This window comes from Oculina patagonica, chromosome 2 (genome assembly GCF_052425735.1).
Source record: "Oculina patagonica isolate OP01 chromosome 2, crgOcupat, whole genome shotgun sequence".
NCBI classification, from domain to species: Eukaryota; Metazoa; Cnidaria; class Anthozoa; order Scleractinia; family Oculinidae; genus Oculina; species Oculina patagonica.
The window spans coordinates 44,456,625-44,472,898 of NC_135759.1; the positions used below are offsets into that span (position 1 = coordinate 44,456,625).

General features: G+C 36.9%; 1 long non-coding RNA gene across 1 annotated transcript; it reads left to right on the forward strand.

Annotated features, from left to right (window-relative positions):
• Positions 1-1,425: 1,425 nt before the first annotated feature.
• On the forward strand, positions 1,426-5,094 carry LOC144644845 (uncharacterized). The gene is made up of 2 exons (XR_013569201.1): positions 1,426-1,536; positions 4,468-5,094. It is a non-coding gene; the product is annotated as an uncharacterized LOC144644845 (long non-coding RNA).
• Positions 5,095-16,274: the final 11,180 nt, after the last annotated feature.

A 16,274-nucleotide genomic window follows, 5' to 3' on the forward strand; every position in this document is an offset into this window, starting at 1 on the left:
CAAATTAATACAAGAAGCATCCCTTTACTACACAGAATAAACAGAATGTCTCTCTATAAAATAAACATTTAGCTTTCTCGAAGTAAAGCTCTGAAGAAGCCGGACAACGATAAATGTCATCCGTGATATGATACAATACATCTTGCAACAGTAAAACATGAAATTAAACAGCCGGACCCGGCATCACAATACAAGTAATCAACATTTGCACGGAATATTTCAGATCCTGTCCTTCCTGAGCGACCATTTTGAGAGCTTATAGCATATCTTGCAAATAGAAAGGAGCCAAAACAAACCGCACTAGCGAAACATGACCTTGAGGTGTCAAACAGGAAACTGTGTATACGCCTGCAGACCTGGGACCTCTAGACTGTCCAGATTTGCTCCATTGATTCGGTTTATATCGTTAGCAGCTCAGTTCAACAGGACGAAGAATCCTTTTCCATGGGTTCTTTAAGATCGCCTTAATCGTTTCGTGCCGGATTTTCTCCAAACATTAATTAGCTACTTAGCGGAGGTTTTTCCATGCATCTCGGTTCAGGGTTGGCGCGCGCTTCGATGTCATCGATGGTAAAAACTCGAAGCAAATGATGGCTTTCGTACTCACCATCACAGAGCTGGCAAAGTGAATTCCGAGCGTGTATTTTTTGGGATTTGACTGCTCCATAATTTCCACAGAAAACCCGAGAAAACGTATTCTTTTCACTTTTGTTTTAGCGGGATTTACCGGCCGTTGCATAAATTAGAGTTATGTGGTATATTTAAGATAATCACGTGACCGGCCGATGCCAGGGCCTTTTCCCGCCCGTTCGAAATCACCAGGGGAAAAGCCCTGGGAACGAGGTCAAATTTAGCAAAGAAATAACATTAGAAAGAGGAATTTTCTCTGGAAATAATTTGGCTAATACTACTTTAAACTCGGTTCCAAGTCCTTGACAAGAAGTAGTCATATTAAAATGTCTCCAAGGGAACAATGAATAGTTACTGAACTGAAGTCCAAACCAGACTGAGAAGCCTTTTCAATTTTTTTTCACATCCTACGCGAGGTGGCATCCACAGCTCCTACGACCCTTCGTTTGTACGTCCAAGAGTTTATTATCTATAGCTTTACATAAAAATAAATGTATATGGGAAAAAGCCGTTCTTTGTTCACGCCCCTGAGCAAGCACTTGAGATCACCCAAATAATCAAAACTTTAAAACTTCTATCGATTTTTTTTAACTACAGGTATGATTTTTTCCTCGCAATTCATTGTTAAGCTCGTTCCCAGGATAGTTCTTCCCCTCGTCCCTTAGTAGCTGAAAACGAGGCTGTTGGCACTCAACTCAAATTTCCAGAAGCATGAGGTCACGCATGATTGTTTTCTGCTTTGACAGCAATTATAAATTGACCCACTTACGTCATAAGATATCATCACGTAGATATTATCTGCTTCCCACTGTACCAAGGAAGAGAACGTACTGCATCTCGTTTTATTCAACAAAATTTATGAAATGATCGCTTTCTTTACTGTTCTGTTTACCACGTTTGCTGTGGGTAAGTACGAGAGCATACATGTAACTTGCATTGAGAGTAGGACCTGATGATGTTACATGTCTCTTCCTGTGCTTGTTCAGAATGAAATATTCATTATCAGTGTCTAGCAATCTTAATTGCCCGTGTTTTAGGTGCTTTCGGTTCTAACAAGTTAAACACTACAGATACAACTAGCCAAAAAGAGAATATATTTGAACGATAAACCCATTAAAAGTAATTTATGAAACATAATCTACGTAAGGATGTTATTCACGTTGAACTAATGTTTTGCATATGGTTTGTTTATTTTCTGTTTTTTCTGTAAGCTTTTCTAACACCACAAAATTAACAATACGTTAAAGCTCCAAATAAATGCAAATGAAATGAAATGAATGAAATGGCATTCAAATGAATGGCGATTCTACAGGCGCTATACGCTTTGGCACTGATCATTCAGCCGGTGGCAAGGTACATATGTGTCAAGATAAAACAGTGACTCCAAGTTAGACAACAGGATTTATTTCTTAAGCCTGATTTTTGCTAGCGACGCAAGCACAAGCGCAAGCACAAGCACAAGGATAATCGCTCTCATTTCACCGTGAAAACGTCTTCAACTCTAGCAAAAGCATATTAAAGCGCATTGTATTTTGACGCTTCTGCTTCTGCTTGCCACAAGCACAAGCACAGGGGTCAAAATGTGCCCTTTTTGCGTGATTCCGCTTGTGCTTGTGTTTGCGTCGCTAGTGAAAAACAGGTTTTACTGCTTGTCAGTAAACAAACACTTATCGTGGGCTCCTTATACACTGTCTACAAAATTAGCATATTTATACGTGTGGAAACAACATCTTTAATTTAAACCAAAGGTAAAACTGAATTATAGTGGTGGCAATTCGTCTCTCAACAGATACGCTTTTCGGCTAATAACGAGGTCTCGGACTGGCAGAAAATTTATTTGCTTCCCCGCCTCGTTAAGTTTCACATTTACCGTTGACTACTCGCATCATTGGGTCTTCCGTAATGGTCCGTAAAGTAACTACATAGGCGACTGGGGATCGTACTGAAATTTCAAAATTAGGTGCTGAATTGCTCAATTTTTACAAACATAAAATAATGCTTTGAATACTACTGATAAGAAAAATTAACTTTCCTAGCCTCTATGAAGGCTTTCGAAAATGTCCAGATATGTATGTTATAATTACAATTGGTTTATCTGCAATACTTGTTTATTCTTTTGTAAGCGATGACTATCGCACGACCGGCAAAATGTGTTGTCTGTTTCACGCAATTGAACAGAAATTTAACGTGTTAAGTTTAACTTAACACGAAATCACCGCGTAATCACCGCGAAAGCAAAATACTCCGGTGCAGTTAGAATGGAATACTCTAGTGTAACCCTGATGGGAGCTATTAGATTTAGTAGACAGAAATTGTTAATTCTACAGGGCCCCTGTGAGCAATTTTTCTGTTTCTCGCTAGCTCGCAAGTATCGCATGTCGTTTATCGGATATCACGCTAAAATATATCGCAATCTTTGTTGAGACAACATAGGGAAGTCTAAAAAAGATTAAATATATTTAACAATTATTCTCCGAAGGCGAAGTGAATTGAATCCAAATCAAATTTCAACTTACAAGTAAGTCTCATTAAATTGTAGAATTATTGTTGAATAATCCCCGAGACGAAGTCGAGGAGATTATTCAACAATAATCACTGAACCTGAGGTTAATAATTGTTTTAGTATAATTTTCAGAGGTGAATATCAAAAACTGCAAAATAACAATTAAAAAAAACCACGAAAACAACAAACACAAGTGCTCGCTTACATACGTGTAAACCAGTTAATCCATCGATTGAAATCGTAATTTACACTCAAGTTTTATCGATAAAACGGAACAAAACAAACGCTACGAAAAAGATAGATATCTGGTACCTTTGTTTAATCGTTGGTGACTTCCGAGCAAGTGTGTGAATCCTCTCCAAATCACTAGCTCCAGTGCGAGGAGAACTAAACAGTGTTTTGCCGGTCCTGACTGAATACATGGCAGCGTGCGACCTCCAAAACCACCATGTTTACGATCAATTCTAATGCCTTGAAAACCATCTCTTGAAAATATTTTCGGTCCGAAAGTCTTGGTAGTTAATTTGCAAAATTCTCAATGTTTTAAATATCCAGGACTTGGAGTGTTTCTTAAATGAGAGAAATTTTCATTAAGCAAATGCCGCCATGTTCACCGGCCTGGATGGCAAAAGTGGCATGGCTTAGTAGCCAAACCTTGAGATACTATATTCACCGCCTAGCGCGGTGAATATAGCGCCATAGTCCGAGCTTCTCAACCAATCAAAATTGAATTCACCTCTGGAAATTATACTAAAATAAAATATTACTGTTGTTCAATTGAGCAAATTTACGAAGAAAATGTATTACAAACTTTGCATCCATGGCCTGTGAATTCATATTGTATCTAATTTAATTGAATTCCATCAGATCCTAACTATGCCACTTATACAATCACTAATTGCTTCTTAGGTTTAAAAAGATTTAAGCTGCAGTTGGATTGCAGTCTTTGTCAATCACAAGGTTTCAGCTGCTTTTAATTACGCTATTTTTTTGACATTTTTCCTCAAAATTATGTAAGATCCCTTGTGAAACGTCATCGCATCTGCATGCATTGCATGCCATTTATTTGTGAAAATAGCTTTTAAAAACGTCGACGCGCAAATATATTAAATTTTTCTAAATGTCTGAATTTATTTTTGGAAACAGGTTATCCTCTTCAATGTTACGAGTGTCCGGGTCGCAGAAATAAATAATGTTTTTAATACTATACTTATACAAAAAAATGGATGCTTTCGAAAATGTCCAGTTATGTTATACCGTATAATAATGTAATTACAATTTAAAGCATCGACTCGAAAACGTTTCTAAATGTCTGAATTTCTTTTTGGAAACAGGGCATTCTCTTCAATGTTATAGCTGTGGTCCCGTAGAATGGCAACCAAATCCACCTGCCAAATGTGAACAAGAACAAGAAATAGAAAACTGCACAGAAAAGGAAAAAGCTTGCGCAAGTTTATATCTTAGTCACAGAACGGACGACGGATCAGTAAAGGAGTGGCTATTGAAAAGCTGTGCTTCTCACTCAGTGTGTCAAAGTGACATATGCACTGAATATCAAAAAAAAGATGTTACATGTCGCTTCTTTTGTTGCCAAGAGGACCTTTGTAATAGTTACTTGGCTCCTCGCATTAATTTCACACTTCTTCTCATCACTTTTTTAATCACCTATGCTGTGTTTCATTTTTAACTGAACAGACCTACAAAAGATAGGTCCGCATTTCAAATTAAACTGATAAGACACTAACGAATAGTCCAGCGTGACAGAATGTGTTGCTCTGTGATTGAGGTGGGAATAGAATGGAATAGAATAGATTGGAATGGGATGGAATGAAAACTTGTGTTTAAATGGTCCTCCAACAATTTGAAATCCTGCAACCAAGTGATTTGTTTTAATACCAGTATTCAGATTCGCTCACCGTCAGGTGACCCATATGTGAGCCTTGTTGTGTCGATATGTATAAGTGCAAATACAGGTGTAGAAAAAAGATTGTACTGAAAAACTTGGCCTCTTCGTTATCGTTAGGAATTGGATATAAAAATGATGTAAATAAATATTGGACTGTCTTGATAATAAATTTAAACTTTGTATTGGCTCTTTGGTATCAGTTCCAACCATATCACTGACATCGCAGACCACCGTATGTGTTAGAATAAGTTTACAACACATAGGCAACTAATTAAGCTTTTGTTAGACCGACAATTCCTGGATGCCAAACTAGTTTGCATTTAATGTTACGGCAAAATAATAAATGCACTAGAAAAACAAACGGGCTTTTTTAAAAGCATCACTTTAAAAACGATAATTAAGCTTTGTTACCTCATATTTGAAAGATGTAAATATAACAGGGCAAAGCTTTTAGACTAACTCAATAAATATCGGGAAAAGCAGCAATGTTCCGTGACGAGGCCCTGTTAATGGTTTTTGATGAGATAAGGGATAACTCACAAAATTATTTTACGGATAAGTGATAAATGTTTAAATAGCTATCGGTATAAGGTATAGCAGCTCAATTTTTGGAATAATGAAATCAAAAAATTGGGGAGAACCCCCTAATCGAGATAATTTGTCTTAACTTCTTTTGTTGTAGACAACATCAAGTTAGAGAGAGAGCGAGGATTATTTGCAAAAAAAAAAAAACACTATCTGGAATTTTCACTGCCATATCATAAAGTCAGAAAAAACTACAATAGGATGCAGGAAAAAAAAATTAAAAGCTCTAATTTAATAAAGAAACAGCATTAGAACGGGGAAATTTTGTCTAGAAATAATTTGGCTGATGCTACATTAAAACATGGTTCCAAGTCCTTGGACAAGAATCGAAGTAGTCATATTAAAATGTCCCAGAGGAATCAATGAACCAGACTGAGAAGGCGAAGTGGCGTCCACAACCCCCACGACCATTCTTTTGTACGACCAAGAATTCATTTTCTTCAAGCTTTTCTTAATTTAAAAATGTTAATAGAAAAAAGCCGTTCTTTGTTCACGTCCTTGAGAAAGCACTTGAGGTTACCCAAATAATTAAACCTTAAAACTTCGAACGATTTTTTTTCGCAATTGATTGTCAAGCTCGTTCCCAGGATAGTTCTTCCCTTCGTCCCTTGGTAGCTGAAAACGAGGCTGTTGGTATTCAACTCAAATTTCCACAAGCATGAGGTCACGCATGATTTTTTCTGCTTGACCCACTTACGTCATAAGATATCATCACGTAGATATTATTTGCTTCCCACTGTACCAAGGAAGAGAACGTAACGTACTGCATCTCGTTTTATTCAACAAAGTTATGAAATGATCGTTTTCTTTACTGTTCTGTTTACCACGTTTGCTGTGGGTAAGTACGAGAATATACATGTAACTTGCATTAAGAGTAGGACCCGATGTAGGCTGATGATGTTCCATGTCTCTTCCTGTGCTTGTTCAGAATGAAATATTGATTATCAGTGTCTAGCAATCTTAATTGCCCGTGTTTTAGGTCCTTTAGGTTCTAATAAGTTAAACACTACAGATACACCAAGCCAAAAGGAGAATATCATTGAACAATAAACCCATTATAAGTAATTTATGAAACTCAATCTACGTAAGGATGTTATTCACGTTGAACTAATGTTTTGCATATGGTTTGTTTATTTTTCTGTTTTTTTTTTTTTTTTCTGTAAGCTTTACTAACACCACAAAATTAACAATACGTTAAAGCTGCAAATAAATGCAAATGAAATGAAATGAATGAAATGGCATTCAAATGAATGGCGATTCTACAGCCGCTATACGCTTTGGCGCTGATCATTCAGCCGGTGACAAGGACATATGTGTCAAGATAAAACAGTAACTCCAAGTTAGACAACGCGATTTATTTCTTAAGCCTGATTTTTTGCTAGCGACGCAAGCACAAGCACCGCTCTCATTTCACCGTGAAAACGTCTTTAACGCTAGCAAAAGCATAAGCGCATTGCATTTAGATGCTTCTGCTTCTGCTTGCCACAAGCACAAGTACAGGGGTGATGATGCAATTGTCAAGTTTGCTTTACGAATAGTCCTGTAGTGAATTAGTAAATAAGTGGCCTCAATATATCCTAGTGACCTAGTGTTATATGTAGTCAAAATAATCCCGTCGTTGAAAAACATTTCCTAAACAGGCATTCGGGATGTGATAAATGGAGTATCAATAGACAAAAGGAGGGGAATGCAATTTCGGGGGACCCAGGTGATACGTGCATATTTAGTGCATATTGACGCTGCTTTTAGTACATCGACGGTAGAGCCGGGGGGTGGATAGCCTCCCACGCAGTCGTTCTTAGGGGCGATCGTGTTGAAATATTGACGTGCACAATGCTGAAAATAGCATTTCCGGGCCTCTAGATTTCAAATGATTCTGGAGGGACATGCCCCCAGACCCCCCTAGAGGCTCGCGCCTTCGGCGCTCGTATTTAATAACCCCCAAATAAATTTTCCTGTCAATACGAACACCCTTTCAAAAACCTCAGCTACGCGCCTGCTCTTGCATACGTGTAAACCAGTTTAATCCACACTCAAGTTTTATCGATAAAACGGAACAAAACAAACGCTACAAAAAAAATAGATATCTGGTACACCCCTCTGTAACAGACCTGGTGAAACCCGACCTGGTGGGTTATTTCGCCCTCCCTGGTGGAAATTTGACCTCCCTGGTCCCTGGCGATTATTTGAAAAATCCCTGGTCGATTTTATTTCTCCCCGGTGAAGAATTTTGTTTACCTGGTCAGGAAAAATCAACCAAAATCTTTCTGCTTGCTTTAATAAACAGACGAAAACGACGCGCGGCAAAAAGGTAATTTAATAATTGACTATAAGTTAATGTGAAAATAGAGCAAAAAGTAATTGTTAACTTTTACTATTGTTTTTGTCGCCTGTTCTGCTGTCATGCACGTCACTGAAGAGACAAAACAGATATGTTTCCTTTTCTGTATGTATTACGATCTTCAGAGACTTCAGAGCGATTTGAACAGCGCGCAGGCCCAAGATAAATGTGTGGAAATATTTTTCACCCGGCTTTTTACAGCGTTTTATCGAATAACTACGCAGAGGATAACCAGCTTGACCGACATAACTCTTGATGAGTATTAAGCGGCTTTTTGACGTCGATAATGCAGCCTTGAGCAGTTTTAGAGGCGCTTGATGTATAAAATATCATGTTTAACTTTGCAGCCCGCTGAAACCCGGGGGGGGGGGGTACTCAAAAAAGTTTTGTACGGGGAAGCTCCGCCCCAAGTTCTACCCTTTTATATACCATTTTTGACAGCAATTGTACCCCTTTCATATACCTAAGAGACATAGCTTGGACTTAAAATAGGACGTTTTCTTGTCTTTTTTATGTAGCGCTTAATAAATTAAAATAATACAGCCATAAATTGCGTCTGTTCAAAATATTTTAATTAAAGGCCCTTTTAAATAGCCAAATGACAGATTTCCATACCCTTCCATATACCTAAACTCGTGAAATCCCTACCATTTTATATACCTGAAGCCTGAAAAACGTACCCCTTTCGGGCGGAGCCTCCCCGTATAGGCCATTATAGGGAGTACCTCCCTTTCCCCCCCCCCCCCCCCCGGGGCTGACACGATTGCATCTTGCAGATCTTTGGCGCTCTGAAGAACCGTCGTTTCAAATCCTGCCTACAGGCCTGCTAAGAACCGGAAAAGTAACATGCATCAAAAGGAAGTGTAATCATTTTAAGGCGATGACGTCAGTCCATCACCTTATATCATAAGGTTATTGGCGGAATTTGCTCTTCTGTTCGTCATCGCTTCTGCATGCATTGCGTGCCTTGTATGATACTCTGACGGACCAAAACGTGCGAGAATTTTAGAGGATTTTAGGAATATAACCCCGGCGACCGCTTCAAGTCCAAGGGTGAACTAACAGCGTCAATAGTAGGGTGACTCATTGGCTCATTGCGACAATGATTTGCTAAATTTGACCCATTGCGGATCTAGTGACGGTAATGCACTGTTCGATACAAATTAAAGAACGCACGGGGATCGCAAAACGGCCCGTTTGCCGTATAACGCGAAGGCCTTAAAGGACTTCTTATACGAGAAATTAAGTTCGATGCCTTTATACGATTCTGTTTCTTCTTTGCCACTTTTCTCCATGCAAGAGCAGGATACAAAGAGTACGTTACTTCAGTTGTTTACGTACAATGCGAAAAAAAAAACGACGGTGTCATCTACAGCCGTTAGGCGACATCGGTGAGGAAAATTGTACACGATTACCCCGCTCAGTTTATTGCATACTGGGTCACAGAATTTTGCATCAATAATTGGTTAGATTCAGTTTAATATATCATCACCCCTCCCTAGTGAAAGAAAGTAATCAACCTGGTGGATTTTTTACTTCCCTGGTCGATTCTGGTTGAAAACCTGGTGGAAAATCAGGTGTCACCAGGTCTGTTACAGAGGGGTGTTCTGGTACCTTTGTTCAATCATTGGTGACTTCTGAGCAATTGTGTGAAACCTCTCCAAATCACTAGCTCCAGTGCGAAGAGAGCGTGCGATCTCGAAAACCACCATGTTAACGATCGATTCTAATGCCTTGAAAACCATCTCTTGAAAATATTTTCGGTCCGAAAGTCTTGGTAGTTAATTTGCAAAATTCTCAATGTTTTAAATATCCAGGACTTGGAGTGTTTTCTTTTAAATTAGAGTTTTTTTTATTCAGCAAATGCCGCCATGTTCACTGGCCTGGATGGCAAAAGTGGCATGGCATAGTAGCAAAACCTTAAAATACTATATTCACTGCCTAGCGCGGTGAATATAGCGCCATAGTCCGAGCTTCTCAACCAGTCAAAATTGAATTCACCTCTGGAAATTATACTTAAATAGAATATTACTGTTGTTCAATTGAGCAAATTTACGAAGAAAATGTATTACAAACTTTGCATCCATGGGCTGTGAATTCATATTGTATTAAATTGAATTCCATCAGATCCTAAGTATGCCACTTTTACAATCACGAATTGCTTCTTAGGTTTAAAAAGATGTAAGCTGCAGTTGAATTGCAGTCTTTGTCAGGCACAAGGTTTCAGCTGCTTTTAATTACGCTATTTTTTGACATTTTTCCTCAAAATTATGTAAGATCCCTTGTGGAACGTCATCGCATCTGCATGCATTGCATGCCATTCATTTGTGAAGCTAGCTTTTAAATACGTCGACGCGCAAATATATTAATTTTTTCTAAATGTCTGAATTTTTTTTCTGGAAACAGGTTATCCTCTTAAATGTTATGAGTGTCCGGGTCGCAAAGATAAATAATGTTTTTAATACTACTTAATTATACCAAAAAAAATTAGCTTTCGTCTATGGATGTTTTCGAAAATGTCCAGTTATGTTATACCGTCTATTGTTGTAATAACAATTTAAAGCATCGACTCGCAGACTTTTCAAAATGTCTTAATTTCTTTTTGGAAACAGGTTATCCTCTTCAATGTTATCACTGTAGACACGTAAATTGGCAACCAAATCCACCTGCCAAATGTGAACAAGAACAAGAGATACACAATTGCCCAGAAAGCGCAAGAGCTTGCATAAATTTATATCTTAGTATCATGACGGACGACGGATCATTAGGAGAGGTAGTGGTGAAAAGCTGTTCTTCTCACTCAGTTTGTCAAAGTGACTTATGTGGTCAATTTCGGAAAGAGGTTACATGTCGCTTCTATTGTTGCCAAGAGGACCTATGTAATGGTGACTTGGCTTCGCGCATTAACTTCACTCTTCTCCTCGTCACTCTTTTTATCACCTACGTTGTGTTTCATTTTTAACTGAACAGACCTAAAAAAGATACAACCGTAATTCAAATTAGGCTTACAAGACCATAACGAACAGTCCAGCGTGACAAAATGTGTTACTCTGAGGTGGAAATAGAATAGAATAGAATAGAATAGAATAGAATAGAATAGAATAGAATAGAATAGAATAGAATAGAATAGAATAGAATAGAATAGAATAGAATAGAATAGAATAGAATAGAATAGAATAGAATAGAATGGAATGGAATGGAATGGAAAAGAATAGAATATAAATGTGTGTGTTTAAACGGTCCTCCAACAATTTGAAATCCTGCAACCAAGTGATTTGCTTTAATACCAGTATTCAGATTCGCTCACCGTCAGGTGACCCATGTGTGAGCCTTGTTGTGTCGATATGTAGAAATAAAAATACAGGTGTAGAAAAAAGATTGTACTGAAAAACTTTGCCTCTTCGTTATCATAAGGTACTGGATATAAACATGATGTACACAAATACTGGAATGTTTTGATAATAAATGTAAACTTTGTATTATATTGACTCTTTGGTATCAGTTCCAACCATATCACTGACATCACAGGCAGACCACCCTTTGTGTTCGTGGTTAATTATTGTTCAGATAAGTCCATATTTCCTTGTTAGCACTAGTAAAATTACTAATTTTAAAAACACGAAACAACTTTTTAAAGACATGTTTCGGCATGACTTATGCCATCTTCAGTTTATTGAGAATTTAAAATCTAGGGCTATATATATACCCAAGCTACAAATACAAAAATAGAAATGTATACAAAGTAAAATTACAATAACAAAAGATAACGGTAAAGCCGTTACAAAGTGGCAGGTACTGTCTGGTACTGTCTAGAACAGTAATTACTCACAGTGTGAGCTTTAGACCGTTACTAATAGAACAAAAGATTAAAATAAAAAGGTGTTGACATGCTGCACTTGAGTGTTTAAATCTGGTTTTAAACTATTAATGTAAAAGGCCTCTTTTAATTTAAGAAAATAAACGGTTTGAGCAGAATCCAAAATTTTAAAGCAATCAGATGTGTATAAATTTTTGCAATTAGATGAACTGTTAAGGTGTTTAAAAACATGTGAATTTTTGTCAGTTAAAGTATGCTCTTTGATCCTTGTTGAAAAATGACGGGAAGTCTCGCCAATATAACGGGAGTTACATCCCGCACAAGTAAATTGATAAATAACAGAGGATCTAATAGCATCAGGAATGGGATCTTTAAAACTGAAAAAATTCTTTATTTTAAAAGAGGAAAAAACTAACTTGATGTTTAAGTCGCTGCAAAAACGCCTAGATAACTGTTTAATTTTTATCTGGGTTATATTAGATACATTGCCGATGAAAGGTAGTTTAAAATAGCGAGTGCTGGTGTTGTTAGAATTACTAATACTAACATCACTAGAGGAATTAAGTCTAACATTATCTAGATAACGTTTAATGATTTTGTCAATTATGTGGGAGGGAAATGAGTTACGTTTAAGAGTTTCTGTTAATTTAGCGAGATCTTTGCGAAAACCCGAATTAGAGTTATTGATTTTAAAAGCTCTGTCAACTAAGGTATGAATTAAACCTATTTTATACTTAAATGAAGTAAAACTAAAGTAATTAGTAAGAAGACCAGTGTAGGTTTTCTTATGATATATAGACATGGTACAAATAGGAGAAGAGTTATCTACTAAAATATCTAAGAAAGGTAATTTACCCTCTAACTGCTTTTCAAATGTAAATCTTATGTTAGGATGTCTGGTATTAAGGTAATCTAAAAATAACATGGCATCTTGCTCATTGTTAAATACACAAAAGGTGTCCTTGCCACCTTTGAAATGATTCACCAAACCATGAAAACTAAGCTCGCCAACAAGGATCAAGCAACACATCTTAAAACTCAAATTGCTCATCTCGCACAAAATTATACCTCTTCTTATCATCCTACTCCTCATGACATCAAGAAACATCGCATTCTTCGGAACATTAAGAACAATAGGAACATTATCATCCTAAAGCCAGACAAAGGAAACGGAGTTGTCATTATGGACCGTAACGTATATAATGATTGTTGTCTTAATATTCTTAGTGATCAGTCTAAGTTTAAACGTCTTGATAAGGACCCTACTTTAAGTAGGGAGGGTAAGCTTCAACGCTTTCTTAGGGATCTTAAGTCTAAAGGCTGCTTAGATGAGAAGACATATCGTGATATCTATCCTACAGGGTCACTACCTGCTAGGTTTTACGGCCTTCCCAAATTACACAAACAACGGGAAGCTAATTCTCCTCCACCTTTTAGACCCATCGTTTCATCAATAGGGGCTTACAATTATAAATTAGCTAAGTATTTAGTATCTATTCTTAGTCCATATATTCCTGATAAATATACTACGCAAGATTCTTTTTCTTTTGTTCAGGAGTTTCAAAATATTAGATCATACGACAAGTTTCTTATTTCATTTGATGTACAAAGTTTATTTACTAATATCCCTCTTGAGGAGACTATAAATATTGCAGTCAATACTATCTTCAAACATAATCCTGATTTTCCCATTAGTAAGGTTAGTCTTAAAAAGTTGTTTTCATTTGCTACTTCTCATACCCATTTTTTATTCAATGGTTGTTTTTATGATCAAATTGATGGGGTGGCTATGGGCTCCCCTTTGGCTCCTATCTTAGCTAACTTGTTTATGGGTTTCCATGAGGAACAGTGGTTAAATAATTATAAAGACTCCCCTATCTTATTTTACCGTAGATATGTCGATGACACCTTTTGTGTATTTAACAATGAGCAAGATGCCATGTTATTTTTAGATTACCTTAATACCAGACATCCTAACATAAGATTTACATTTGAAAAGCAGTTAGAGGGTAAATTACCTTTCTTAGATATTTTAGTAGATAACTCTTCTCCTATTTGTACCATGTCTATATATCATAAGAAAACCTACACTGGTCTTCTTACTAATTACTTTAGTTTTACTTCATTTAAGTCATGGCCAGAAATTCCGGTCAACGCCACGGCGCACGCGCGAGTTTAATTGGCAATATGGCCGCCAAAAACTGTATGAGAGAAATAAAACAAATTAAAACAGAGCAAGTTCTGGCCTACCGGGAACAAGTGCCGCCCTCTTCTCGAGTTCTTGAAAGGTCCTTCAGCTATTCTGATTAGTTTTTTTTCATCAACAAATGATACTGGCCCTGCTTTTTATCGATGTTTATTTTCGAAGCTTGGCTCATACAACGCTCTATATTTCAGAGGCTTGAAATCCAATATTTACATCCCAAGCAGATTTCGATCCGCCGTAGCAGATAACATTTGCTGAATATCCCAAGTGCCGCCCTCGTTTGAGGATAAGCACCGTATGATGTACTATTTGGCCAATTTTCACCTTCGGTGCTGATTTCTTCGCCCTGCTTTTTGCTTTAAAAAATCTCGTAAATCGTCGAAAAGCAAACCAGGCGGCAGTCCATGTTGACATCCAAAATCCGCTGTCTTTGAACTGCGATATTTCAGCCGTCTTTGCTCCAATTTTGCTTCAAAAGCCATAGTTTGAAAGCTCTTTTGCTCCATTATTTTTATCGTGCAATACTTTTGACCAGTGGTTTCCCTACTACACAAGATATACATCTATGTAGGCCTCATTCTTGTGTCTTCGTAGATGTTTATGAGCCCAAAGTCACGCTTTTGAATCAGCGGCTATTACCAACTTTCGTGACCGCTAAATGTATGATGCATCAAAATTCGCCAAATCCGATGTCCGCGATTTCTGGCCATGATAAAATAGGTTTAATTCATACCTTAGTTGACAGAGCTTTTAAAATCAATAACTCTAATTCGGGTTTTCGCAAAGATCTCGCTAAATTAACAGAAACTCTTAAACGTAACTCATTTCCCTCCCACATAATTGACAAAATCATTAAACGTTATCTAGATAATGTTAGACTTAATTCCTCTAGTGATGTTAGTATTAGTAATTCTAACAACACCAGCACTCGCTATTTTAAACTACCTTTCATCGGCAATGTATCTAATATAACCCAGATAAAAATTAAACAGTTATCTAGGCGTTTTTGCAGCGACTTAAACATCAAGTTAGTTTTTTCCTCTTTTAAAATAAAGAATTTTTTCAGTTTTAAAGATCCCATTCCTGATGCTATTAGATCCTCTGTTGTTTATCAATTTACTTGTGCGGGATGTAACTCCCGTTATATTGGCGAGACTTCCCGTCATTTTTCAACAAGGATCAAAGAGCATACTTTAACTGACAAAAATTCACATGTTTTTAAACACCTTAACAGTTCATCTAATTGCAAAAATTTATACACATCTGATTGCTTTAAAATTTTGGATTCTGCTCAAACCGTTTATTTTCTTAAATTAAAAGAGGCCTTTTACATTAATAGTTTAAAACCAGATTTAAACACTCAAGTGCAGCATGTCAACACCTTTTTATTTTAATCTTTTGTTCTATTAGTAACGGTCTAAAGCTCACACTGTGAGTAATTACTGTTCTAGACAGTACCAGACAGTACCTGCCACTTTGTAACGGCTTTACCGTTATCTTTTGTTATTGTAATTTTACTTTGTATACATTTCTATTTTTGTATTTGTAGCTTGGGTATATATATAGCCCTAGATTTTAAATTCTCAATAAACTGAAGATGGCATAAGTCATGCCGAAACATGTCTTTAAAAAGTTGTTTCGTGTTTTTAAAATTAGTAATTGTTCAGATAAGGTTATGTTGAAATCAATGGCGCGTATAGAAGATATTTAGAGACTGTAGAGAAACTTTACGTCGACTTCGATTTACTACAAAATATAGAATTACTATAAACGATTCAATAAACGTTAAAAATAAATGTTGAATGGGTCTTGTGTCATGTTGTTTTGCCGCCAAAGCCATTTAGATCGTTTTTTACGAGATCAATAAGCGATACAGCCTTTGTGACGCTGTATACTTAACACTTGCTCCAACAGTGCATTGTCAGCGAAGACCAATCTCTTTCGTTCCATTTATGTGGCTATTGATTAAACAGTTTCTTTAGTCATTTACCTCAGTGAACGTGATCGGAGCTAAATTTAATTAGATTTCCACGCAATTAATTTTCTGGTCTTCATCAGGTCAGAAAAAGCACTATCTGGAATTCAATTGCCATATCATGAAGTCAGAGGAAAAAAAAAGACAATAACGGTTGCTGAAAAGATTTATCTCAATACCTCAAATTTAGTAAAGAAATAACATTAGTAAGAACGAGGAATTTTCTATGGAAATAATTTGGCTAATGCTACTTTAAGCACGGCTCCAAGTCCTTGGACAAGAAGTAGTCATTTAAACTGTCCCCAAGGGAA